At 38.5% G+C, this 26,956-nt stretch overlaps 1 long non-coding RNA gene across 1 annotated transcript; it reads right to left on the reverse strand.

Annotated features, from left to right (window-relative positions):
* Positions 1-386: 386 nt before the first annotated feature.
* On the reverse strand, positions 387-19,570 carry LOC119727756. The gene is made up of 3 exons (XR_005271006.1): positions 18,417-19,570; positions 8,335-8,383; positions 387-703 (listed from the first exon to the last, which is right to left on the reverse strand). It is a non-coding gene; the product is annotated as an uncharacterized LOC119727756 (long non-coding RNA).
* Positions 19,571-26,956: the final 7,386 nt, after the last annotated feature.

Here is a 26,956-nt window from a genome sequence, read left to right on the forward strand (position 1 = left end):
CCCACAATTTTGTAAGTGAGGATAAAGTAAAAAAAAAAGTTTCAGCTCCTTTAGTAAACTGTAGCTACAAGTTCAAATTCTCTGGTCATACGTGAGTTTAGGGGGCATTCTATGAATTTGGGTCCAAAAGTGTGACATGTGTCCCTGTTACACCAGGGCCCAATTTCATAGCACTGCTTAACAGTAAGCAGAAAAGTTGTGCTTACTATTGCAGAAAAATCATGCTGCTGCTTAAGCACTATTTCATGCTAACGGTTGAGCGCGCACAGAGATTTGAATTGTTACGTCACTGATTTAAGCAAAGTTTTCTTCTGGGGTTAAGCATGCTTTTGCTGTGCTTACTGCTTAACGGTTCCTATGAAATAGATGGCGGCTCAGTAAGCACCAAAGTTGGCTGTTAAGCAGCGCTATGAAATTGGGCCCTGATCTTTGTGTGTCATTTGTATTTGTTTAGCAGGTACTATGCATTACATAATTACTCTTGGAGGTAGAGGACTTTCAAGAATGTGTTCTGAATTTATTAAATCATATTCTTATTTCAGATGTAACAGGGACACCGAAAAATAAAGATTGGACCCCAAATTTATATAAAATAATGTTTATTTTACATTAACTGTATAATTTTGCCGATTTTTTTTTGAAAGCTGATGGGTACTCACCTTGGGCTGTCGCGCTCCCCTGAATCCTCCTTGACTGTCTGTGGCTACAAATCAAGACAAACACAGAAGCAGATTAGGTTAGATAACAATACAGGTGATCAGCCTGCTGTGACCTGTGGCATTTATACACTAGGGGCAAATTTTGTGGAGATGCTGAATGATGATTTGAAGAAACAGTGATGCTAAATATACAGGGGTATGAGTGACCACTGATAAAAATAGCTGAAAACAGCTGGAAAAGGTGTGAAAAAGCTGAACTTTGGCAATCTCCTGTTCTTTCTTACACATCCAGTGAAATCCAAAACAAAAAAAGTTGAAATCAGCTTTAAAGTTGTAATATCATACCGCTGATATAATGGAAAAAAAAGGGTTTAAATCTGTGTGCCACAAGCTCAAACTGGGACTATTTTTGGTATTTTAACGACTTTTTAATTTGTCTGTTATGTTTTAACGATTTGGGGCATCTGATACCCCTCTGAAAAGAGTGATTCTTCATAAATTGAACCTAAACTTTTTTAAGGGGGAAAAAAAGGTTTTTCTTGTGATGTCATACAAATAATTATTGTTCACTAAAGTGTTGCTAGCAAGTAAAGAAGCAAATTTCTTAAGAAATTTCGTAAGTCGGTCTTTCCGTGCATAAATTAGCATAATTTTAATTACAAAATGTCACACACGTGACCCATCAAAATGTCACACGTGACCACAGAACGTTTCACATTTAGTATAAAACTAAAGCAGACGGTGCACATTATCTATGCATTCTGTAAATCACAAAAGACTACATGTATAGTCCAAAATAAGTGTGGGTGTGTGTGTCCTTAGAACTTTGGAGTAAAGCGTGAATTTCAGGTGTGGGGCGGGTAACATTTTTACATCTGCTGACCCCTCCTTATATTTAGATACAATTTGATAAAGTACGGTAGAAGAAAATATACTCTGAGGTAGAGAGTAAAATAATAACCTGATAAATCAGTGAAAATGTCAGATGTAGTTAACAAGGGGTAAAGCTTAAAAAAAATCAGACAAGCCCAATTTTATGTCACATCGTGACCAAAGAATGGCCCAAAAGGGCTTTCATTTTGCACATTTAACCATGCCCTATGAGAATCGAATTAGTTGCACTACTACAAATTCAATTCTTTTCTCAGAATTTAGCCATTCTTTGCGGTGCTAACCGGTAACCGTTTTATGTATCATCTCTTTGAAATTGGAAACAACAGGAAATCATGCGCCTGACTGCTTTGAAATCTGACACGGCTTTATCAATTTTTAAGGGAAGCTAAAATCTCCAATTGTCAAAAGGAATTCAGCATGCCTTGCATACCAAATCAATGACAACAATCACAATATTATTAAGCTTAGGTTCACTGCACTGCCTTTCAATATTTACCAAAATTTCAGATCAATTCAATGATTGCCTTAAACTGCCAACATTAATGTTCTCAAAATAATTTTTTTTTAGGAGGGAGGGGTTTTCCCAAAATTTCTTAAATTTGAATGTTGACAAGAATTTACAAGGTATCGCAACTGGGAATTAAAAAAAACAAAACAAGGAAATTCCAAACCACACAAGACTTCGTACAGTGTTTTTCAGTTTGTAATGGCATTCATGAGAAGTAAAAAAACCGAGGAAATCAGCAGGAAAAGTTGCACACTTGAAGAAAACAACCAACAAGCAGCATCTTTCCACACTTTTGAATTAAGGCCAAGAAAGAAAAGAAGTAAAAAAAAAGAACAGTTTCTCGTCTCCGCCTACTTCCTTTTGTCCGGACCGCCTCTTTTTCCCCTTTCTTTTTAAATATATGTGATGCGATCAAGCTAAATGAATCGTTTGTCGCAAATTTTTATTTGGAGATACAGGCCAAAATATGGCCACTTCATCACACCACTTCATCACATTTGTTGGTGTTCCGACTTTCCTAATTTTCGAACTAACGATGGTACCAGCATACGGTTTTCACAGCAGTAATGCTAAGATTTTGCTCGTTTCAAATCTGTAATAAATTTTTTCTTTGACCGGGGTCGGCAAATGACTCATTTAGCTTGATTACGTCACATATTTAGTTGTTTTTACGTTTTTCAAGAAAAATTGTAGCTATGTACATGCAACTTAAGAATCTGTCAGCAATCATTTGGCTCATCTGGACACAAAACTATTAGCATAAAGAGTCAAGAAAATGAAAGAATCCATCTTGGAAAAAAGGAAAAAAGGGGGGCACCTCCTCCCATTTTCCAAAAAGCTCAGACGAGAAACAATATTTTATTTTTTCTTAGCCTTAAATGTAACACTGTTCTGGTGAAAATACATTCATGAATTTTTGACGGAAGCATTTTAACCACTAATACTAAGCATCCTTTTTTTTTAAAAGACGTCTCCAGTATTGTTTGTACCCTTGGTGATGACGGATGGGGAAACGTGACAAACCTCTCCCGGCAATATTTTTTTTTGTCCTTGAAGGTTTTCCCGAAATAGACCTTGCCATCTACACAAGTCAATCCCACTATACTTGATTAACTGCATTATCATGACGCCCGAGAGCCGAAAGGAACTAAATTAATTACGATTCGCAAACAAGGAACTTCGTTCCAATTATGTTTTCTGTCCAATCTGTCAGTCGTCAGATCAAATCACTGGAATGCATACATGTACATTGGAAGATATTGCAGTTTTTTTGTGATTACGAAGCAATTTTGGTCAGAATTTTCCACTAATAATTAAATCAAAGAATTTTGAATGCCAAAAATCATATACATGAACAGTGACTACATGTTCACAGTATGCATATAATGTATGCATATCAAAAGTGTAAAAAATTCTTAATATTTCCTCCATAAATTTAGAAAATCATTTTGTTGAGTTGTGTTGATATTTATACAATTCACATTGTGATCCTTCCTTGAGGTAAAATACATGAACTCGAAAAAAAAAAAATTTACGAAACCTGCAATCTTGCTGCTTGAATGCAAGTCTTAAAACGAACCGAACCACTTTCAAAGAAACGTCAAGGTCATGCAAACAGGGTTCCACAAGTAAATTGGTTCCCATGGTAACCGGTACAAAGGGAATTTTTTAACGACTCTCCGCTCTTTCCATTCGTTTCAATTTCACATGAACAGTCGGGCATCTCTTTTGACTGAAAGTGAAAGCATCCACGACAAATTACATTCGTGGAGAGACCTAATCGGACTACATACTTTTAATTTTTGTATCAAAAGAAGGATTTTAGTCATTGCGTGCTGCGGTAACTTAATTTAATATGTTGCATAAAATGGGGCTGTCTTATAAGCTTATGGAGGAAATCGGGTGAAACGAACTCAATTTTTCCTGGGCTGAAAATAGCCAAACATACAGGCAACCGTACTGCAACACTGTCAAAAGTATTCATTATCGACAGGGTATTATAATCATTTAGAGAAGTGTGATGGAACGACAGGGTATTATAATCATCCAGAGAAGTGTGATGGTGTTCCGTACATTTTGACAGGGCTTTTTTCCCTTCAACGTTCTGATTACAATGCTCTCATGTGATTGAAACTATGCCTTCATAGCCTTGAACGAACAGTACTTACCTAAATACACATAGTCTGGCTTGCAGACCTTTAGACATTGAACTGCATGTGAAAGTCAGCCAGCATGGCCAGTAATGTATTTAACAAGGATGCGATTCGTGTGGCAAGGCTATTTTAAGTAAACATTTTGACCACAAGGCATTTTGTAGGGAACTCCCCTACACACCTAACTAAACAAATTTAAGGTCTTAAGAACATTTGCTGCATCATAGAACATTAGTATGAACGTTTTTAGATTTTTCACTAATAATCCAACAAGTTTCCTGGATAAAAAGACTGTGTGAATCCACTGCATGAAACCAAGGGCTCATAAGTCATAGCTTGTCTTTGTATTGATGTTTTCCTCCGAGATATTTCTACTAAAATTTCGTTATCTTTCATTAAAAGGTAATGTCATGATTTGTCCTTATAAAACAAACGACTTAAAACTACATTGTAAATTAAAACTAAACCATTCGATTAAAACAAAAAATGAATTGATATTTTTGAAGAAAACTGACTTGATTACTTTATTTGATTAATCGTGACTTTTCATTTGCCAACTTAAATTACGTTAAAAATGAATAGGCCAACTGACGGGAAAACTGCGGGCAAGTTTTCGTCTGCCTTCACAACGAGACAGTCCGTTTAAAAAATATCCAATTTGCTTGCCCACTGCCTGTCTGCATGTGCCCCCAGAGTTCAGACACCTCCTGAATGTACCCTGTTGACCTCCAACTGTCTAGCGCTAACCTTTAATGATTTCAGCGGGGAGAAGCCAAATGAGGCATTTCCATTTCTCCTACTGTTATTCAGTCCACTTCATACAGTACATCAAGTGTGCTTGTCAGATTAAAGGGCCGGTCTGATCCACAATCAGTTTAATTTTTTGTTTTAATTATTTTTAAATCCAATTGATAAATAAAATTCGGAATTTGAAGGCCGGACACTGTTTGCAGCTATGCAACTTGGAAGTCACCCGAAAGAGGAAACTGCAAGCTTTACAAGATACTCTGCAGTGTTTTTTTTTTAATGTTTAAAGTTACAGTCCATCATTTTTAATTTCCGATTTTGTTCATTTGAAGCAACAAAAGTGCTCAATATCTAAAGAAGGGTGTTGATCAACTAACCTGATGAAATTTCAGCTTAGCTTCAGCTGTACATTTCGAGAAAAAACAACATTCTAGGATCTCAATTTCAAATCAAAAGTTGCTGAATCATGTTTTGAATTGGGCCTGAATTCAGCGTCCGAGATACGATCTCACTGAGCCGATTGCAGCTACATGATTTCGCGCACGAATCATAGCAACGCGAGCTTCGCCAAATAACAAAACGAACTGCTAATTTGAATTTCCTATGCTGCTTCTTAAGAAGCACATTGGAAAGGCCTTCTTTTGTTGATGTCTTCAAAATGACAGCTTGCCAGAAAGAATAATTTCACAGGGAGTTTAGTCCCTTTACTATCTTTCAACCAAGTATGTTTTTCAACAATAATTACGCCAGTTACTTTTTGTGACCTATCACGCCATCAGAAGGCGATAATATGTCTTAAAAAGTCAAATTTAGCTGGGAAAATATTGAAGCATTTTAATCTCATAGGGTTTGTGCACAGGGTGTCGATTTATCTGCAGGTATGGAAGTCTTTGCAAAATGTTATGAAAGCGGTGGATGTTTTGAAAAAAAAGCTGTCCCCCATCTTGGATCCGTCATTGGCCAAAAAAAAAAGAAAAAAGGAAGGGGCGCCATCCCACTTTTTCAAAAATGTTCGGGCGAGAAACTAGAATTTTTTTTATTCATCCTACCTAGGAAAATGATGCGTATATTGTCATCCATTGGGTTCAAAATGACCATCTTGGAAATGTCAACGTAAGGGTTGATGAATTTTGCTCAGAACGCACCAATCAAGAAATGTGAGAGGTCATCGCCTCCCCCTTCACAAAAACACTCATAAAGACAAAGCTGAATGCCTAGTGAATGCCACACAACCACATAAAAAAAAAATTCAAGAAAACAGAATCTCCACTTATCGCGCATTCCCCCTGGTTTTCCATATTGTAATTGGCTCTTTGTGGACCTACGGCACGAGCGCCCTGGTTAAGATGTCACTGGATTGCATCTCTTCTTGTTGCCTGACTATCTCGGCTTGCCCCGACCCCTTTACTTTAATGACCTGGACAAGTGGGACTGAATGTCAGATGATGATTGCCAAGCGGGCTGTCAGTTGATGGGGCACTGAAGGCAAGTGGCTTGGCATTAAGGAGACACATGTCCCCCCCCCATCTCCCCTCCCCCAAAATTACAGGTGTCTCGCTCTAATCTGAATAAATGATCAAGAAACACTGACATGGTATTTTTCTGTGCGATACCACAGACTGAATATTGTTTTAAGATTTTGTTAATTTTTAACAGTACAATTTCAGTGTTTCCTATTAAGACTTAACACAAAATGGAGTGTACAGAAATATAATCTGAACCATCTTTCCCATGAATGCAAATGAAAGTCACAACTTAAATGTACAGGGGGGGGGGGGAAATGGTTGCAGAAAAATGATATATTTCAGTCTTTTTCAGCCAAAGATTGACTAATTACTTAAATTATTGTTTCTCCTTTATATATTATATCAATTTACACATGGTACAACAAACTTTTGAGTTCTCAACATCATTATAGCTTCTAAATTGCTTCTAGGTTTTTCACAAAAGCAGAAAAATTATATAATCTCAATCAAATAAATCTAAATTGTAACAGAATTGTATAAAACTGAATGCGGAATATAATAAGGTCTCAAAATAATCTAGTTTGTAACAGCATTGTTGAGAATGTAAAACTGAATGTCGAAAATTATAAGATCTCAAATAATCTAGTTTGTAACAGCATCATTGAGAACGTAAAACTGAATGTTGAAAATATAAAGATCTTAATTAATCTACTTTGTAACACAATTGTTGAGAACATAAAACTAATGTTTTTGCCCCCCCCCCCCAAAGAAAATAGAACAGCAAGAAGAAACGATCCAAGAATTTTATGTTTGTTAGGAGGGTATATGTTGTGCAAACGTGTCATCGGATTGACAAAGACCCTACATAATTGACAGCAGCAATGAGTAAATTTACATCATCAGCACCGGCCGACAATGTCAAACAAAGAAAGCAAACATAAAGAAAGGGGAACCGTGGACAATCTAAAGTGTCAAATAAATGGGGGTAAACAACGCTGATTACCGACTCAAAACATGCTCTATTTCTCTAGTTGCCGAGGAGAAGAGGGGCGGGTTAGTTAACAGAATGAATGGCAGCTTTTATTGGTTGCTTAAGTAGCCGAAATGGATCGTTTCCATTTACAAAACTGATTCATCAGAGGGCTCTGGGCAAGATTTACTCTCCAACAAGCTCTCTCAATAATGTATCAAGATCCAGCGCCCCCCCCCCCTTCCGTTCTCGTAATGTACGACACGATCCATCAGAATTATTCAAAGCTTACTACCAACGGGGAAATGCGTCAACGACGACTGTAGCAAACAGTCTCAATTTTTTGCAAAATGAGATTTTTTTTGAGACAGTAGGATGATAGAGTGTGGCGAGTCAACATGTTTGTCGGGATTTTTGTCACCCACTCCTTGATTAAAGGGTCTTAGATGGCTTGATCTCGGATTTGAAAAAAAAAATCTTTTGGCTAAGGCCAAAAAAAAAAGTCTCCGGTTTCTGGTATGGAGCTTGCCCAAAAAGTGGTGCGGCGACGCGGCTTTTTTTTTTTTTTTTTTTTACCTGATTTTTTTTGCTTCAAATGTCGGCTGATGACTGCAAATGGTGCCCGACTAAACTTAGTGCAAATTATATGGGAGTCCAGAGAGGCCACATAAAGCTTATTCTCGACCATAACCCAATCTAAAATTACATTAAAATTGTGCAGCAGCAGGATTCCAGTCAGACCAGTGAGTTTGGCGGTTTTCAGACATCATGTTTCATTGAAAAAAAAAACTTTTTCATTTTGCCGACGCGCATGGCTACGGCGACGCGCGCGCATACCAGAAACCGGAGACTTTTTTGGGGGGGGCCTAAATGTGAAAAAAAAAAATCTTATTTTTAAAAAGTGAAAATGACTCAGATGAGAATTACTGAGACTTACCTCCTCTGAATCACTCTCGTCTTCGGATATACGCAAATCGTCAGCCAACCTGTGAACGAATACAACAAATAATTTGCAAATTACATAATTTCTAATTTCATATTTGATTACTAAACTTAAAATATGAAAATAATTCTCAAACAGTATACACACAAATGTACAAGTGAGGACAGCAAAGGATTTTCAAATCAGTACGGGTTTTCAGTTTGTGTAAAATGAAACAAATATGAGGCATTGTTGACAACACATTTCAAATTTACAAATTCTGTAATCCTTTGAATGCATCAGAAATTAACAGATTCTGTGAAACGTCAGATGTGATATACTATTATTTACCAAATTAAAAAGATGAGCTCTAAAATGAAAAAAATCCAAATAAGCAAGCCACAGGCCGTATTAAATTTCAAGCTTTTAATATGTTTTGTAATAAACACCGTGAGTAACATCACATCCTAATAACGCAGTGATCCAATTAATTTTCAGCATTTCCCCAATGACCACCGGCAACGATTGCCCGTGACGTCGATCACGGGGGAAAAAATCGGCAGACAACGGGGCGAGTGTTGACTCGACCAAGGCCAAGAGGTGCGGTGTAGCACTCCCCCCCTCTCCCCGTCGCCCACTCATCCTCCGAACCAAAAAGCCAAAAGTGAGTGGGCAGACGCTAAATTTGCGCTTCATTAGAAACCATCAAACCGGGGTTCTTCTATATTTACGAGGGAGACGGCTAAAAGACAAACAGGGGGGGGGGGTGCATCATGTCGCCATGCCCACACACAAACACGTACGTAGAACCCCGTCGAGAAATAACAATGAGGTGACATTTCAGGTGTGGCATTCGAGTCGTGGCGAGATAGAACCATATAGAAGAGCAATTAAAGCAGCAATCGCTGATATTTGTCTGAATCAATACGGGACATACATCTACAGAGATGTCAATCGTTGTCGGTTCAAATCCCCCAAGGAGAGAAACCATTCACATAAATCGTCGCTTCCTATACAAGTCAACAAGGATGTCTGATCAAACACAAAGCTCCAGTTTCTAAGAATTTGTTTCTGTTGCTGTTTTCCTCCGTTCGTTTTTGTTTACAATTCCATCAGGTGAAGATGGAAATATGGAAATCTGGAAAAACGTTTTGGTAAAATTAAAAATTTTTAAAAATCTTGAAAAGATCACGAGGGCACGGAGGTATTTTGTATTTTTAGAATAAGAATTGTTTTTAGAAAATTTTAAATTTAATGAAATTGTTAAACATTCCGTTTGAACAGTTGGAATTTTTTTTTTTTTAAACCCACAAACTCAGCGAGTCCCTGTTTAAATATCCAATATTTCATTTGCTTGGTAAAAAAAAATACCAAATGTGAAGTTAGCTGGATAAGTAAATCATCGTTTTACCTTAACTCTCTTTATTACCAAAAAAATTGCAATAATCAGGCATGCAACTGGGAAGTCACACAAAAAAAGAGGAAATTCAAATCTTTCCAAGACTTTGTACAGTGTTTTTTGTATTTTCAATGGCATATATTGGAAGTGAAAAAAGAGAAAACCAGCTGATCCGAAGAAAAGTTGCATGCCTGAATAATTGGCACTGATGAAAGACAAATATCACATGTATTTTCAAAAGTCAATCCATTGTTTAATTACGGTTTGTGGAAGCATACACATATTGTGGGCCAACCAGTGCATGTTACATGTACATGTCCTGAATACAATACACATGTACGCTTATAGCGTTGTGGGAAGACTTGCACATGCTGTAGTTACTGATATCCGGCTGATAAGCATGAACAGAAAGTGTGTTTAGCCATGAGATACAATCTTTAGCTTTATCAAACAAAAACACTGTTTCAGTTAGTGCACTAATACACTTTTTAAAACAATTTTCCCCGGAAGATCTTGTTACACATCTGGTGACCTTTCTTTTTTTACAGGAAAGATTTACTGTAAAGTGGTCGCATTTAAAATATCATGTGCATAGTATGTAAGTCTTGTACAAAAAAATATCATCCTCGGCTAGGCAAAAGATTACCGTCATGTACATGTAGAACATGAGTGATAATCGTAAGTTTTCACAGCTCAGCGCATGTGAGGCTTTCTTGCAAAATGAGACAGAACTGGGCAGAGGTTGAAATGAGGGTTTGCGGGTATTAGGAAAGAGACTAAAATTTTCCCTGGCAACGTGATGGTGAATGGACCAGTGAGAATTCGGCTTCCGGTCATGAATATGTATGAGGTATAGTAATACTATTTGTTGCACTTCAATCGGACATTCCGTTGACAAGTTATGGCTGTTTAAAGTTTGAATTTATCGACATCAACAAAGTCAAACACTGAGAAAACAGCCTTTGAAGTTACGACTGTTCTGTAGTAGCGATGACGACTTAGGCCACATGTTTTTCCTTAAAACCACTTTTATTCCACAATTTTTATACCATTTCTTTAAAATATGTGTAGAAGACACATCAATGATTACAATGTATCAATAAATTTGGGGAAAAATGAAACCCCCCTTTTGTGTGTGTCAATAAATTTGAAAATGAAAAAAAAAAAAAAAAAATGGAAAAAAAAAATACCCCCCCCCCTTTTTGTGTGTGTGTATTTTTCTCAACTACGGCCTGTGCTCAGATCCATCTCATTTTGCCAAGAGGCCTCACCGATCAAGAAAAAAGAAGAAGACAAAATACACAATTTATCGTTTACAATCACTTGGACAAAGATACAAAAATATATACACTCAGAGTGCCGCGTATATGTACATGTACACTATTATCATATTGTGTTTACAGTGAATTTGGTTTCTGTTTGACATTGTCGAAAGGAATGAAAACAATATCTAAGGAGCTACGACTCATCTGCTTTTGATGACACTGCAGGCCAAGTACCTTAGCTGTTGACAGATGTAATCACCGCCTGAACCGATGATCCACATCCCATCAAGCCCAACTTGGGCGTTAAAGCCATAGTAATTGATTGTTCCTGGCTCAAGATAATGCAAACAAATGCCCCCCAAACATGATCCATTCATGAAGGAGATAGGCCACCCGCTAGGCCAACAAGGTAACAAACACCCTTTAATGAAATCACATTCAGGAATCGCACTGTGCTATTCGCAAGTTGTCCGGGGAAAAGGGAGGCTCAACCGGAAATGAGTGATTAAGAATAGGATCCTACTGTGGGGCTGCAGAGATCATCAATAAATCACACGATACACACCTCTCTGTCACAACATCACCAACTGCTACTGGTCTCCATAAATAACCAGCCAATGTTATAAATGTAATTCATGAAATGGTGATTTTCTTGAATTCCATATTGGAAAACATGTGACTTTTTGTTGTTGGATGAATTCCTTTAGGGTCGAGTCGATACAAATATGAATAAATGAATATTGGAATGTTGGACCTACCATTCTATCATATATTCAAATATTCGGTATACCAGGAAGCAGATTTTCGGTCATCCGATTCCCAGTTTGAAAATGCTGTCATGAAGGTTTCATACTAATTTTATTTCAACACAGCTTACGTCAATATATCATAACAACGAATGATAACTTTGCACGTTCATGAATTGTATTCATCAAAAATCTATTTCCATATTATATGCTTGGATGGATTCTTTATTTAACTGTTGGTCGCATACTTCATCAACCTTTAAGTGTCTGGCAACACCTTGAAATAAGCTTTCATAATGCAAATTTGTTTTTAAAAAAATTGGACTTTTTTTTCTCCTTTTAATTTCAATGCATTGCACCTTCCAAATATTCAAATCAAGAAATCCACGCTGCTGTTAAATTTGATCAGTGTAAACTTCCAGAATTCATCAATCAATCCATATCAATTATTCGGTTGCATACTTTACTACATTTTAAGCAAAACTCAAGAACGAACGTCTGATCAAAACGTAAACAAGAAATGCTGACTGTAGCCTCAATAGCCCCGACTATTTCAACTGCTCATCTCTCCTCGCTGCTACCATGTTTTTATTTTCCGTGGGGCTCTATAAATAGCCACTCAATCCAGCCTCTGGGTCGCAGAGAAAAAAGAAGAAGGAGGGATGTAAAAAGAAAAGAAATAAGGCTCGTAAGACGGCAGGAGACGGAGGTGAGTATGTGAGCAGCCAGCTGAAGTGGCCACGGCACAGGACAGGTGGGTCCGAGCGTCGGCGCAGGCGAACGAAGCAACGTGTACTCGTTCAAGAAAACACAAGGCCGTGACGACACTCACGACAGCGACTGTGGGATTACTAGATGGGTCCTTCAGAGCGCGGGGCTGGAAAACAGATCACAGATAGCACACAGATTGGAATTTAATCCCGAGCTGAGTGGCAGTGCTGAAGCGCTTGGCGCGTACGTGCTCATTTACAAAGAGGAGAGGGGGGGGGGGGATGGGATGGGAATTGTGAAGAGACGAAAGCAGGATGTAATTTATGCTGACTGTTGTCACTGATATGCATGCATTGTAAGGACGGGAAAAGAATTTCGTTTTTAAAACTGTTAAAAAAAACAAGGCATCTGGAATTTCTGAGGTTGGTACAAAAGTGGCCTTCGCAGTAAACAGTACACAGACTACCATTATTTGTGATGCAACTGCTCATCATATTATTATCACCACCAATAACCACTATGGTATGATCAGGGAAAAATACACACTGGCATTTTTACAAATCGGCCAAACAGATTACAGCTGCAAGATACGAATGCACACGAACGATGAGGCCACGTCTAGATACAGTGCAACACGACAAGAGAGGGTTTTTCACACAGAATGATGAATTGATCATAAAATTCTGGCCAAATGTATCAATGCGCGCATCAGTTTCCAGGAAGGGAATGACTCAGTCAAAGTGATGTCAGCCACCTCTGAGGGAAACATATTTTGATAAATTACGACTGACAGGATGTAGATTCGCAAGTATATGAACACAATTTTCTTTTGCCGCGTACATGACAGACATTAACCTGTCATTTATGGATACACTACCAGCAAATAATGCTTCACTTGACCTATATCCATGTACATTGACCTAATAATACTGACAACAGTTGTCTACATTATGATTACAAATCTGAAATCAGCCAGGCCAGTGAATCCAAACAGCGGGCAAGTAAAGAGTCAATTTGCTCGGTCTGGTTCCTGGGGTAAACCCCCTGCAGGATTGTTTGTGTTTTGTCAAGTGATTATTCAGTTAACGCATGATGGGCCTCGGTGGTCGCAACATTTGCTAGTCTTGTTACACTGATGAATTGAGTCCCTGAGTACTAGTAGTATGGATAATGATCAACTGAACAAGGACAAGGGAGATGAAAGGGGTTTGCGTAAATGAAGCGTGATCAGTAAAGGTGGGCCTATGGAAAGATCTATTCATGGGGAACGATTGGGGTGTCCTGTTTGGGTTTTGAAAATTGCCCCAAACCCATAGTGATTGTACTGTGGTGTACAGTGCGGGAGACCGGATTATCTCTGTCAACAGTAGATGAGATATTTCAATTCGTTATTTTAACCTGATTTATGAGATCTTAAAGGAAGTATACCGGGCGAACCCCTTCTCTTAACGATAAGTGTTACTGAGTTCTTTAACGTGCATTACACAACACACGGGACCTAGGGCTTTACGTCCCATCCGAAGGACGAAGCAATAATGGTAAAGTGCCTTGCTCAAGAGCACAAGCACCATGTTCCCTGGTGTTTCTGGTAGTGGCTGCTTAATGCGCCACAGCACCTTGTAACCCATTATAAAGGTGCTACATAGTGAATCTCATATTTCTCATGTACTTCATTTATCTGTCTCTAATAATAGACATAATTTCCAGCGCCTTGAGTACCTAATTGTTGGTAGATACGTGCTTTATATAAGACTTTGGAATTATTATTATTTATACAACATCTGCAAACATCAAAAAACAAAACTACCAAATTATTATGAAATTCCCTACTTGACTGTTAGTGAATGACAGTCTACAGCATCCTAAAAAAAATCATGGCACCAGGTAGCTTGGTAGATAAACTTTTTGACAAAAGTGTGAAAATGGGTCTTCATTTTTCTCGACGCGAAAGCATTGCTGTTGAAGGTGCGATGGTTTGGTCCTTACCATCGTGAGGAAATGATAATTCTGCTTTTTTTTTCCAAAAATGACTGCATAATAGGCGCAGTGATATCTCAGGATGCTTGAACCTATTGTTTACTTAAAATAAAGTAGGTCATTTCATGATATTTTGACAGTTTCATTTTTTTAATGTTAGCAAATGATGTCCATTTACCTTTAAATAGTATCAATACAAATGCCAAAAGAATTTTTTTTTTTTAATTCCTGTCATTTTTGCAAGGTCATACATGTATAACAAACACTGATTGATATTACGTTGAACCAATACTTCCTCAATCTGAAAGATCAAATAATGTTAGAAAAATGAAATCAATCAGAGTCTCCTCAAAAAAAAATAAAAAAAATTAGAAATCAGATCAAAATAAAACTCTCAAAAAATCTCTCACACGGAAAAGTGCAAAATCTATTAATTTCAACACATTTAGAAATAGGTGTGGCCAATATTATAAGTGTCTTTATGTCGGAAGGGTAAAATTATATCGTAATTCGTAAGCCATATTTTTGGAGGGGTTTAAATTTTGAAATGACAAGAGCCTGCAAATATATTTGCAAAGTGCAAACTCTATTAATTTCAACACATTTAGAAAAAGGTTTGGCCTCGATTATAAGGGCCTTTTTGTCGGACGGGCAAAATTCTATCGTAATTTGTAAGCCATATTTTTTTTGGGGGGGGGGGTTAAATTTTGAAATGACCAGAGACTGCAAATATATTTGCTATAAACACAAATGGGTTTTCCTAATGTCCTCCCAACAGAGCAATATAATAAATTAAACCGATTACCAGCGCATCCTGAAAAGCTCATCAAGTGCTGCCTAGTAATAATAGCATGTGATTGCTTTTAGCCAGCCTTGACATTATACTCTGATAATCACAGTCATATAATATCAGCCAGTTGGGGGGGGGGGGGGGGGAGGGGAGGTGGGGGGAGGGGGACACCATGCTCAACGTGCTCAACAGCCTGTGCAATTCTGTCTGCTTGGGAAGACTGCTGTCTGTCACTAATTGAGGGCTAAAACAGAAAGGCTGAGGCGGGCCCGGTGTATCGTTTACTGACATGGAAAAAAATCAATGGACGATCAGTTGTCGGCTGGAGAATCGCAACCACCAATGAAAATGACTGCGATAAGAACCGCGCTCGCTAAAACAACCTGTGAATAAACGTGGCAGGTGAACTCCAAAAATAAATGTAGACTTTGGTGATTATTCCAATTTCATTTGGCAAAATGAAATCTGCTTATGACTATTCTAAGAGTTACTTCCTGACGGCTTTACACATCAATAATCCACTGGGCCGTCCAATTTAAATCTTAAGCTCGCCTAAAAATACCTCCGCCCAAAATGTGTCTTTTTCACAAAGCATGTGATCATTTTTTTTCCTGATGCATCACTGAAAAACTTTTGACTAATTTCCGAGGAAGCACAGTTTTATGACTTTTATGATCAACATCTCTTCAATTATAGATAATTGACATGTAAGCCCTATTTGGGATTTGTCACCATGGTTAAACAAAAACCTAATAGAAAAGAAGAATAACCTGTTTTAATTTTAAACCCTAGACGTACAGTACCGTACATACTGGACATGTACATTAGTGGTTTACAATTACGTGCACAGCGATGCTTAGCTGACTAATGTAGCAAAATGTGTTCCTTGGGAATCCACACTATTAACAGTCGACCATTAGCCTGAACCATCGATAACGGCAAAGACCCTCCGGGCCAATTACATGTGCACTTCAAGCCCAATTGGGAACTGCAGTAGCAGAGTGTCCAAAGTACAGTATTAGCAGTCAACCGTGATCCTAGACCATGGATAATGGGAAAAGACTGATTGGGCCAATTACAAATCAAGCCCAATTGGGAACTGCAGCTACAGGACTCTCAAACTACTATCAATCAACCTTATCCAGAACCATGGCTGCAGGCAAGGACCCTCTGGGCCAATTAAAATTCAAGCCCAAGTGGGAACTGCAGTTACATGGGACATCCAAATTTAACAATCAACCTTCCTGGTGTTTGAACCTACGATGAAAGACCCTCTGGGCCAATTAAAATTCAAGCCCAAGTGAGAACTGCAGTAACAGGACATCCGAATTTAACAATCGACCTTCCTGGTGTTTGAACCCAGGAAGAAAAATCTCTGGGCCAATTACAATTCAAGCCCAAGTGGGAACCGCAGTCACAGGATTTAACAACCAACCTTCCTGAAGTTTGAACAAAAGGGAGAAAGTTCCTCTGGGCCAATTACAGTTCCTGCCCACTTGGGAACCGTGAGGTTTCATTTCACACTATGGGGGGTGATTAAGACGAGTGCACGCTGCATTAAGCACACTAAATAGTCTTGTGTAATGGTTTCAGATAATTAACCAATACACCACGATAATTAGCGGTTATTAGACGTGCAGGCCTACATGTGCATTGACTATTAGACATCTCCCACTTACATATTATGTACACAATGCAAATACCTAAATCTCGTATATCATCACACAAAATTAGGCCTTTAAAGTTTCCTAAATTAGAGCCAAAATGTACAAGCTGTACATTACAATGGAGCTATTAAAATTGTAATCATTATAACATGGAATCTAATAAATGGTGTTAACTGCAGTGGAAGAAACATTTTCCAAGCCCCTAATGTACCGGTATAGTTACATGTAAAATTTTACATGTACTTGAGCTCATAAGAACATTACAAGATATTTATACTGACGAGTGGTTAAAGCATGATTAAAGGGAACAACATTTCCTTTTGCTGTAATTTTCAGAAATGGATGGATTTTGGGGTTAGAATTTTACAGCGAATATTGTTACACTGACTTCTTTGAAGTTTTGTGGTCGTAGATGCTTGAAAAACTAAGAAAAACAATCATGTTCCTGTAGTCTGGTTACCGGACCCCACTTAGGATGAAACGGAGCAATTTAAAGATGTCTGGGAATTGTAAGGTCAGGGAACCAGTCTAGCTGGCTTGTGCCCATTCATAGGTGAGTATTAAATTGCAAACAAAATATGGTAAATTGGGGGCAGTAACTGAAAAACTTAATTTTTTCCAATGATGGTCAGCCGACCACTGTTGGAAAATGATACAAAAATTCAACTTTTCTTGAAAATGACAGCACACCAAGTGCCATGATTTCACAGAGTGCGTGAGACTAGTAATATAGCAGTTTTACAGTCAAGCAAGGTATTTTCACAATAAGCCGGTAGTTTGCTTCTTGATGTTTGCAAATTTGTATATGACCTTTAAATTTAATTTGCCAGCAACATATTACAAAGTAAATGATCTGCTCATAGATATGATCTAGACTCTGCTGATTTTTTTTATTTTTTGGCTGGCTAGGGTGATGATTACTGGGTCATTATCATTCAACAACCTAATATGTTTTTAGACATTAGTGCCTTTTTTCTGGGGTTGTATTTGCGATTTCCTGTTTTTTGGGGGGTTTTTTTTGCTCCATTTTCTGAAACAGAATCTCTGACGTATATCTAAACAAACTTAGAATGTTAGTTTCAAAGTGAAGCAGGAACATGTAATTCTGTAATAATGTAATAACTTGTAATTCTGTATGTGGATTTGATTAAAAAAAAAAAAAAAAATTTGATAAAATTTGAAATTATGCAAATATTTTGACCCCAAAAAACTGGCTGCATTTTAATTATAATCTAGCTTTTACATGTAAGTATCTTTTTATTGCTACACAAGAATTTATTGTTTGTTTATTACTCGTGTTACAAAGGTTTATATATGGCAACCAGGCAGACAAAGTCAATTTGACAGGATTTGTTATATCAAGGGATTGGCAGTCCGAAGGTTACACGCCATTTAACCAGCGACTATTAAAAAAAAAAAAAAAGGATGTCGGCTACAAATACACACATTAAATATAACCCCCGATTTAACAACCCTCCCATTAAGAGCAATTTGACACAATAGGTTGACACGCAGTGTGTCGGTGTCACATCACGACCTTACCTTTAAAATCAACAGCACCATGTGCAGTGCCCCCTGGCAACAAATAAATACATCCAACAAGCCACGCACAATGTATATATAATCCACGGTTCAGATGTCTTGCCAAAAAAAAAAAAAAATCTGTCGAATGTAGAATTAGAAATCCACTAAGAGCATTTAGATTCCTGTGACGGACGAGGCAGCGTGTGTATCATACACACAGGAGGAGCTGGCGTTTTAACTCATGAATAAATATGTCTTCCACTTGAGAAATGTAATATATCCAAAGACAGGATCCACTGATGGGCCTCCACACACACACACATGTATACACCTACGTCACTCCCGGGTGCTAAGGCGCACGGTAATCAAATCCTGAGCTCTTACCCGCGCACCGACAAAAATATGTCCCCGACAAGCTTGTCCGGGTAATGATCCCATAGTGTTACCCCATTACATCCATGCTCGGTATATTCCAGTGTGTGTATATATCCAACAGGGTAAGAGTAAACTGGCAGTGCTAGTAGAACAACACTATTATAAGATCCGCGGGTTTGCAGGGATGACAACACACTCTCTCTCTCTCTCGCGTTGGCCGGCCTTCAGCTGAGGGAATTCCTATTATTTGGCTACAATGTAGGATCAACCTATTACTTCACCGCTCCGCATAAACAAGCCATCTGACCCGCCACTCACAAAATAGCTGCCCATACACACACACACAACACAGCACAGGAAATGAGCGGTACGGGTGATACCATCTCGCCAAGAGGGGTGTGCATGACTGCACGCGGCACGGTGCAAAATCGGAGAGAGTTTATTTTTCAGTTTAGATCCTGTGACATCATAGAGGAAAGATAATTGATCGGAGATGAGAGATGGTTTCCTCCCTCTAGGGTTCGATTTCAGACTGGCTGACTAGTCTTTGCGATTTCTTGTAATAGAGCAACCGGTTGTTTCCTTTCACAGATTGAACTGTTTACTCTCCAGAAGAAATTAAAAAAACCCACACAAAACCTGGGATGATAAATAGCCCCCTCTGCTGACCATAGCTGATGACAGAAACTGGTCTTTTTCCAGAAAATAAAGGGGAAATGTACCTGCAACTCCCAAGCAAAACAAAAACTAATCTTCCACGAAGCATTTCGTCGCTGGAAATCAAACGATCTTTTAGTTTCATTTACAATGCCGAAATATTCCATTTCATGTTTTAATTTCTTTCTTTTTTTTTAACAGCATTACGTGTGTGGATTTCACAGCTATGTTTACATGACTTTTATATGAAGAGTAAGTCTATGAATTCATTGCGCTTTTCAAAGGTTTCAAATTCACTCATGCTCCAGAAACGTAACCAACGTGACCGTACATCTCAGACCATGTAAACTGAAATAAACTCTTGTGATGTATCAGTCTGCTAATGATCCAACCGAGCGTTAGATTAATTACAGAACGAATTAATCAGAACCACAACTTTTCGAGGGATGAACTGACACCACAGATTGATTATCAGAGTGTTGTCTTTTGCCGATAGGCCCCAGTTACAGAAGATCATCGGCCTGTGATGTTTCAATTTTGGATAAATAAAACCGACCAATAAATGTGAAATTCTTCTTAGTCAGGAGCAAATATATACAAAGCATCAGGTCTAACTGATAACTAATGTATGTTTTTGCCGAGTAAACATTTAATGTGCTTATATACATACAACATTGGCTTTTGCCTTACAAATGTAACCTTTCATTTTAAAATTCTGTTTCAGTTAAACAAGGGGGACAGAACCTATGTTACTTATGTGTACGTTATGTATTAAATGAATATTTTTGTGCTTGTGGCTTTGTGCTTCAAGGTATTATGCATTTATTCCATTCTATAGGCTTGTATCAAGAAAGGCTTTTTTTCTGACCATCCAGAAACAGCATCAATAAATTTCATACACAAGCTCGACCGGATCTCGGAAGCTGCGGGCCAACGAATTCGTTTTCATACACGAGTCATGTGATTGTGGCATGTAATTTCTGGAAGGAGTGGTGTTTTGGGTTTAAAAAAAAATCAGGTTTTTGACCCCAGTGACACCATGATGACCTTTGACCCAGTTTGGTCATGTAACATATTGGGGCTGGGCTACTTATACTTTGGACAAAGTTTGGGTAAAATCCTTAAAAAAAGGAGCAACAGACAATGCCAACATTTGTTAGTTCTAACAGAGAGACATGATGGTTTGTTGAGCTGTTACCAGCAGCTAAAAATTTACTATTTTGTAGAAAAACCATCCTTGATTTCCTTTTGTCACAAATCAGACAAACGCATTTTTTATTTTGCGGATGAAAAGGAAATGCATACTAAAAAGGTACATAGGATTATTTGTTTCTGTGCATTTTTTTCATTTGAAGAAAGAAAATTGCTTGAAATCTTAAGAAGGGTGCCCACTGCCCAACAACTAACTCGTTGAAGTTACAGCTCAGTGGATGCTATACATTTTGAGAAAACAGAGAAACTGAAGGTACAATTTTTGGGGTCTCGTATTAAACTGGATTCCGTTGCTAACGCACGTAATAAAAAACAGTGCCCTTGGGCACACTTTCTTAAACCACCTTCAATGATTGTTTCCATCCGAATGAAACTGTTTCAGGCAGAATAATTTCACAGGGTATTTGGTACCAGTCCCATCTTCACTTTGAGCAAGGATTTTCTCGTTAAATTGGTAGGTACGTTTCCAGGTAATTGCAAATGTTTCTACTTGCCTTTAATTAAAACCCTAACTCCCTTGGCATTTTTGCTAGGAGGTAGCCTCAATCCTGCAAAATCCTCCAACTGCCTCCATGTAAAACTAGCATACAGCCTCAATCCAGCAAAATCTTCTGTTATTTCTTAAAAGTGGGCCTTGGAGGCGTGACCACTGCCTCAATCCTGCAAAATCCTCCAGCAATCACCGTTAGTATGTTGAGGCAGAGCCAGCGACATCCTGGAGCAGTGCGGAGGATTTCAAGTATAATCTAGGCCTAAATTTATGCACGGCTGAGCATAAACAACACAAGGACCGGCCCAAGACCTCGACACAGTGCAACCTCCGAAATCAGCAACACACTTTTGCCATGTAGCCTCAATCCTGCGAAATCCTCCATTTTGCAAAGAGGACTTTGGAGGATTTGGGAAGGCTAGGGATAATTACATTGCTTACGCTTTATTCTACCCATCTTCAAAGTGATGTGTCAAAAGCTTCCTTTTTTATATTCAGCAAATAACAGATGCATGTCTGGTTACAGTAACTCAATATCATAATTATTAATGAGCCAATGTTACCCAACAAAGCAGAGACGACCATCTGTTGAACAGTTTATATTTCCTGTAAGATTGGACGAGCGGCACCAATCAACCATGAATATATACCAGTACATGTATGACAAGTCTACAAGCCCAACAGCACTTCAATATGCAGTTTTCATGATCGATGATCCGGAGAACCATACGCGCAAAAATTCTAGCTAAACAGTGCGACTATTTCTCTATTTAAAACAAAAAACACATCCCTCGTAAGGAATTCACAAAAATTGAACTCGGTTTTTCTCCATCGGTACTCACATAAAATCTGAGCTTCCCTTCTCCAGATCTAATGGGAATAACTGCGTATTGTGTAACCGACAATCAACCCGCTGGGAAATTTTCTCCAGTTTTGCAGTTCAAACAGCTTTTCATATGACAAGAATGGACTGAACTTACTCTCAATTGATGTCACAAGCTTGTCTGCCTTAAAAAATAAAAAGGCATTGCAACATACATGTACAACACATCGGACATCAAAGTTTTCAAAACACCCTGAAAAAGGAAGTATCACAACAATGATAGTCAATTCAGGGAAATGTTGTTTGTCATAACACTTTTTTCCCATTACACAAACCTCTTTCACAATTTAAAGAAAACTCCCAAAACTGCAAAAATGAAACCACAGGATATTGTTCCACTGTTGAAAAAAAATAAAGGAAGAACAACAAGCTATTTTCAAAATATTCAAAATGGCTGCCATTATACAAATAATGAATGTTTGTGAGTGCAATGGTAAGAATAATTTCATGAGGTGACAGATGAAAGTTCGCCTCGTGGAATGGCACATTTCATCCGTCACCGAATGAAATTATTCTTTCCGTTGCACGAACGTGAAACATTCATTATTTGTTTTATATAACACCTGACTAAATCCTTGTCATCTGATTGGTTGACTTTTAATAGCCAATTTATTCAGGTTAAAAACTGTTTAAAAGTTCGACAAGTTCATCATATTTATATCAATGCAAACTGTTCAACAGGTTGAGAACAATTATATTCAATTCATCTCGATTTAAAACAGCGCCACCACCAGCAGCAGTGACACCGTAGTTCCATTTACCGTGCAAATGCAATAGAACTTCCATTGCACTGCGCCGTGCGCGTGCTGTGCGTTGGGACGAATAATTCAATGGCATGTGATCAACGATCCACCAATCAGATGACGGGGATTGATTCAGGTGTTGTATAATGCTTGTTATTCCACCTACATGTTTTCAAAGGACAAATCTGCGATGGCTCTATAACCAAATATCTTTCTCATCACATACTCTGACTGTGTGCCAAATGCCATGCTTGTATCATCAAAGGCACAATTCCATCACCTATCTGCCGTGCTATTCCAGTGAATAGCCGTTCTCGATAAATTGAACAGAATTGAAATAGTATACAAATATTGAATGCTTCGAGTGGTGTAGTAAAACTAGCCTCCATGGACATTCTATTTTCCCAAGGCGAAGCCGAGGCAAAATAGAATGGTCCATGGATCATTGTGGGAGGCTAGTTTTACTTCACCACGAGATAAAGCATTCAATATTTGTTTTATAACACTTCACCCACAGATTCTGCTTGATTTTAATATTTTAAATTATTTAAATCTGAACACAGATGAAATAAATTTCAATTTCAATACAAAATTGGTGGAAAATGTATTTCTCTCTTCCAAACTACCCCTTCACGAAATGTTTGAACCCAAATCTGCGGCGTGCTCTCTTTGGAACAATACGCGCTACGCGCAACGCGCACACAAGCATCCATTTGCACACAAATACCGCACCGTGGAAATAGTACTTTGGTTGCCAATGGTATAGTACTTTGGTTGCTACGGGTATAGTACTTTTGGCCGTGCACAGAAAGATAGCAAAAATAGAAAGTAACATGTGCCTCGCTCTCGGCCAATCAAGACACAGAATCTGTGGGTGAGGTGTTACAAAATTTAATAGAATTACAAGGCTTTTGCCTTGTCCTGTTGTCAATACTAGCCAAACATGTGGCCTCATTACCAAGACACAATTTTATTTTTTGGGGTCTACGATGACTGTCTAAAAACGAGAGACAGGATTTTCAGTGACTACGAAATGATGTCTGCCTGACTCACACTGGCGGTGAGTTACCCCAGCGGAAACACTGCCACTAGTCATCGCGATGAACTGATTTCATATCTCTGAGCTAGGGCAACATCCTATATTAACACCTCATTCAACGTCGCCGGGCGTTATGACACACGTCATCATCATCATGCTCATGGGCCAGACTTCCCAGTCAATAACGCCAGACACGGGGCTATGGGTTTATCAACTACTTAACTGCTATCCACACTGGCTGTTAAGGGTGACCTGTTTTAACAGCGACACTTCAGATCATCGATGTCTAATCTTTGCAGGATCGAAATGAAAACTTCAACCCCTAGTTGTTTGTTTATTAGAGAGTACAAAACATAATAGTTGTCGAGATGCAATTCTCCCCTCCCCCCCCCCAAAAAAAAAATGCAAGAAAAAAATTGATGGGAAACTTATAACTGCAGACATTCCAATGTTGCTGGCCAACAAGTCCTTTAATTTCGCTTTCTTCCAATCTTATGTTTTGCTTCCAACCAGGCCCAATTTCACGGCGCTGCTAAGCACAAAAAGTTGCTTAGCACAAAAAATGTCTGGCTGATAAAAGCTGCTACCAGCCAAAACTCCGTTTCGTAATTATGCTAAGCAAACAACAGCTGAACACTAATCACGAGCAACATACATCACATGGAGTTTTTGGCTGGTAACCTGCTTTTACAAGCCAGACTTCTTTTGTGCTAAGCAAATTTTTGTGCTTAGCAGCGCCGTGAAATTGGCCCCAGGTATCAAGTATGCAGGTTAACATACAGGAATTGTCTCACTCAATCTTTGGAAACTATAGACTTTTTGCATTTAAGGCACTCGGACACGTGCAAGTACTTGATAGAACGCCATATTGATTCGGGGCCCGTATTTCATTTCTTCCAGTTCCTAGAATTCCCTGGCGCAGTGTTTGTATTTTGATTTGTGTGATGCAAAAGGTGCTTAAGGGGAATGCATGGACTTTTTATGAGGCTTGGGCAGGCCACTCTGATATTGAAAACTTTTTGCTTTGTTTTTTTTTTGTCAATAAGTTAGAATTAAATGATAAAATGAGAACAAACATGTACAGCCTAATAAACATTCTCATTCACGGAAAGTCAAGTGTAAATCACCGACTTTTGTTATAAAACCCATATTTTTTACAGATGTCTAACAGGAAGTTACAAAAAAAAAGAAGAAAATTCAAAGAATCCAAAGCATTTCTAGAGTTTTAATTTTTTAATAGCCCAGGCAGGAAGTTAAAATCCAGAAAATCAGCTCATCCAAAGAAAAGTTGCCAACAAAAAAAACAACCCAGAATTTGCACACAAAAAACCAGAAAATTCCAAGAATCTAGAGAATTTCTAGAGTTTTAAATTTTTCAATAGCTCAGAGAGGAAATTCAAATCGAGGAAATCAGCTGATCCAAGAAAAAATTGCATGCCTGAATTATATATTTTAAGCACTAACCAATTCAGTATTATCATATCCTGTTGCGTCCAGCTGAATAAAACAAAAAGTCATCTAGGCCTACTATGCACATAAATGTATACTAATATGGCTATTTCTGGTGCCAGGCAGGCCAGGAATAGCCACTTCCTCGTTCTCTTGATTGCATTTCACAGAATTACTTTGATGCCTACATGTTTTTAAGCAGATATGATGGGCAGGTTTTTGGTTTCCAGGAAATTAAACTGTTTACGTTTCCAGGATGTTTGTGACTTTCTAAATATAATCAGGTACATGTAGGTGGTGAGACCTTTCCCATTCCGGTCAGGGCCCAATTTCTTGGCTCTGCTTACCGTAAGCGAAAAATCCCTGCTTACTGTAGCCAAAAATTCTGTGCTGATGGTAAGCGGATTTCAAGTGTTAGTGAGGAATTTTGGCTTCTGCGCTTGTGTACATCACGTTACTAGGGATTCTGTGCTTACAGCGTTAGCACAGAAGTTTTCTGCTAGCGTGGTTAGCACAGAATGGGGATCATAAGCGCGGAATTCTGTGGTTAGCAGAACCATGAAATTGGGCCCAGTTTGGCGGCTGAGGTGGTTCCTCGCTCAGCCAGTCACCTCAAGCGATCAAGGATGTAGTCAAGTCCAGTCACAAGTCCAATCACAAGAAACTGAGCATGAACAATGGCAAAGGAATGCCTTTTGTCACAGCTCATTTGAATAGTTTGTGAGTTGAATTGGGACTGGAGGACTTGTGATGGACTTGGACTTGTACTTGTAGGGACGTGCAGGGAATTGTGACGGGCACGACTACATCACTGCAAGTGACCCTGGTTCGACTCCTGCCAGATGCGCTACGTGGACAAGAGTTTCAATATCATTGTGTTTGCTTGGGCTTTTTTTTTTCAAGCTCTACCCGCCAGTTTTTAGATGGACATTCCTTTCATATCAAAAATGGATTCGAAAGAATCAGTGCTTAAAAACTGATTAAAATGCAAAATCAAATACTAATATTTTTTTTTTAAAGTACGGAGCATATCAAGAAATTAACCCTAACTCCCTACTGTATTTTACTAAGTGCTGGACCAAGTCTGCCAAAATCCATCAATCACACTGCTTCCAATGCATGCTTTGCTTTTAGGCCTCCAAGTCCAAGTCCATCATGTACTCCATCAATATTTAGTCAAGCCAGGCCTGCGGGACAAAGTCCCCCAAATACACCATAATGGTGGGATGGATTTTGATGGAGTTGGGGAGGTTAGGATTAAAAACAATTTCAATGTTGACAAAACTGCTTGTCCTTTTCCCATGCCGTAAATTGGAACCCTCGGCTCAGGTCACAAAAACACCATTCTTACAACAAATACTTGCAATATTCCGCATATAAATGGGGCCTTCGTGGAAAAGGCAATTTCGTTTGACCTGCTTCACACAGTGAAAGGACTAAACTAAGCTCATCCAGGCAGATACAAAAGTACAGCTTCAAAGGGTTCAGTGCACATCGCCCAGGCTGCACAATCGAAGATATTTACAGTGTAAATACACTGTAGTACATGAGAGTACGTCACTCACGTTACATGTATACATGAAGCTCCAACAGGAGAGACCATTCCAACACATTGTAAATGTCTACGCATTTTTCTCTCCAACAATCCGAGGCAAAAATGTTCTTTTGACAGCCTGAGGCAATGTTGTTTCATGTCTTTTGCTTCATCCA

The sequence above is a fragment of the Patiria miniata genome, unplaced genomic scaffold, assembly GCF_015706575.1.
Source record: "Patiria miniata isolate m_02_andy unplaced genomic scaffold, ASM1570657v1 HiC_scaffold_20, whole genome shotgun sequence".
In the NCBI taxonomy this organism is placed as follows: Eukaryota; Metazoa; Echinodermata; class Asteroidea; order Valvatida; family Asterinidae; genus Patiria; species Patiria miniata.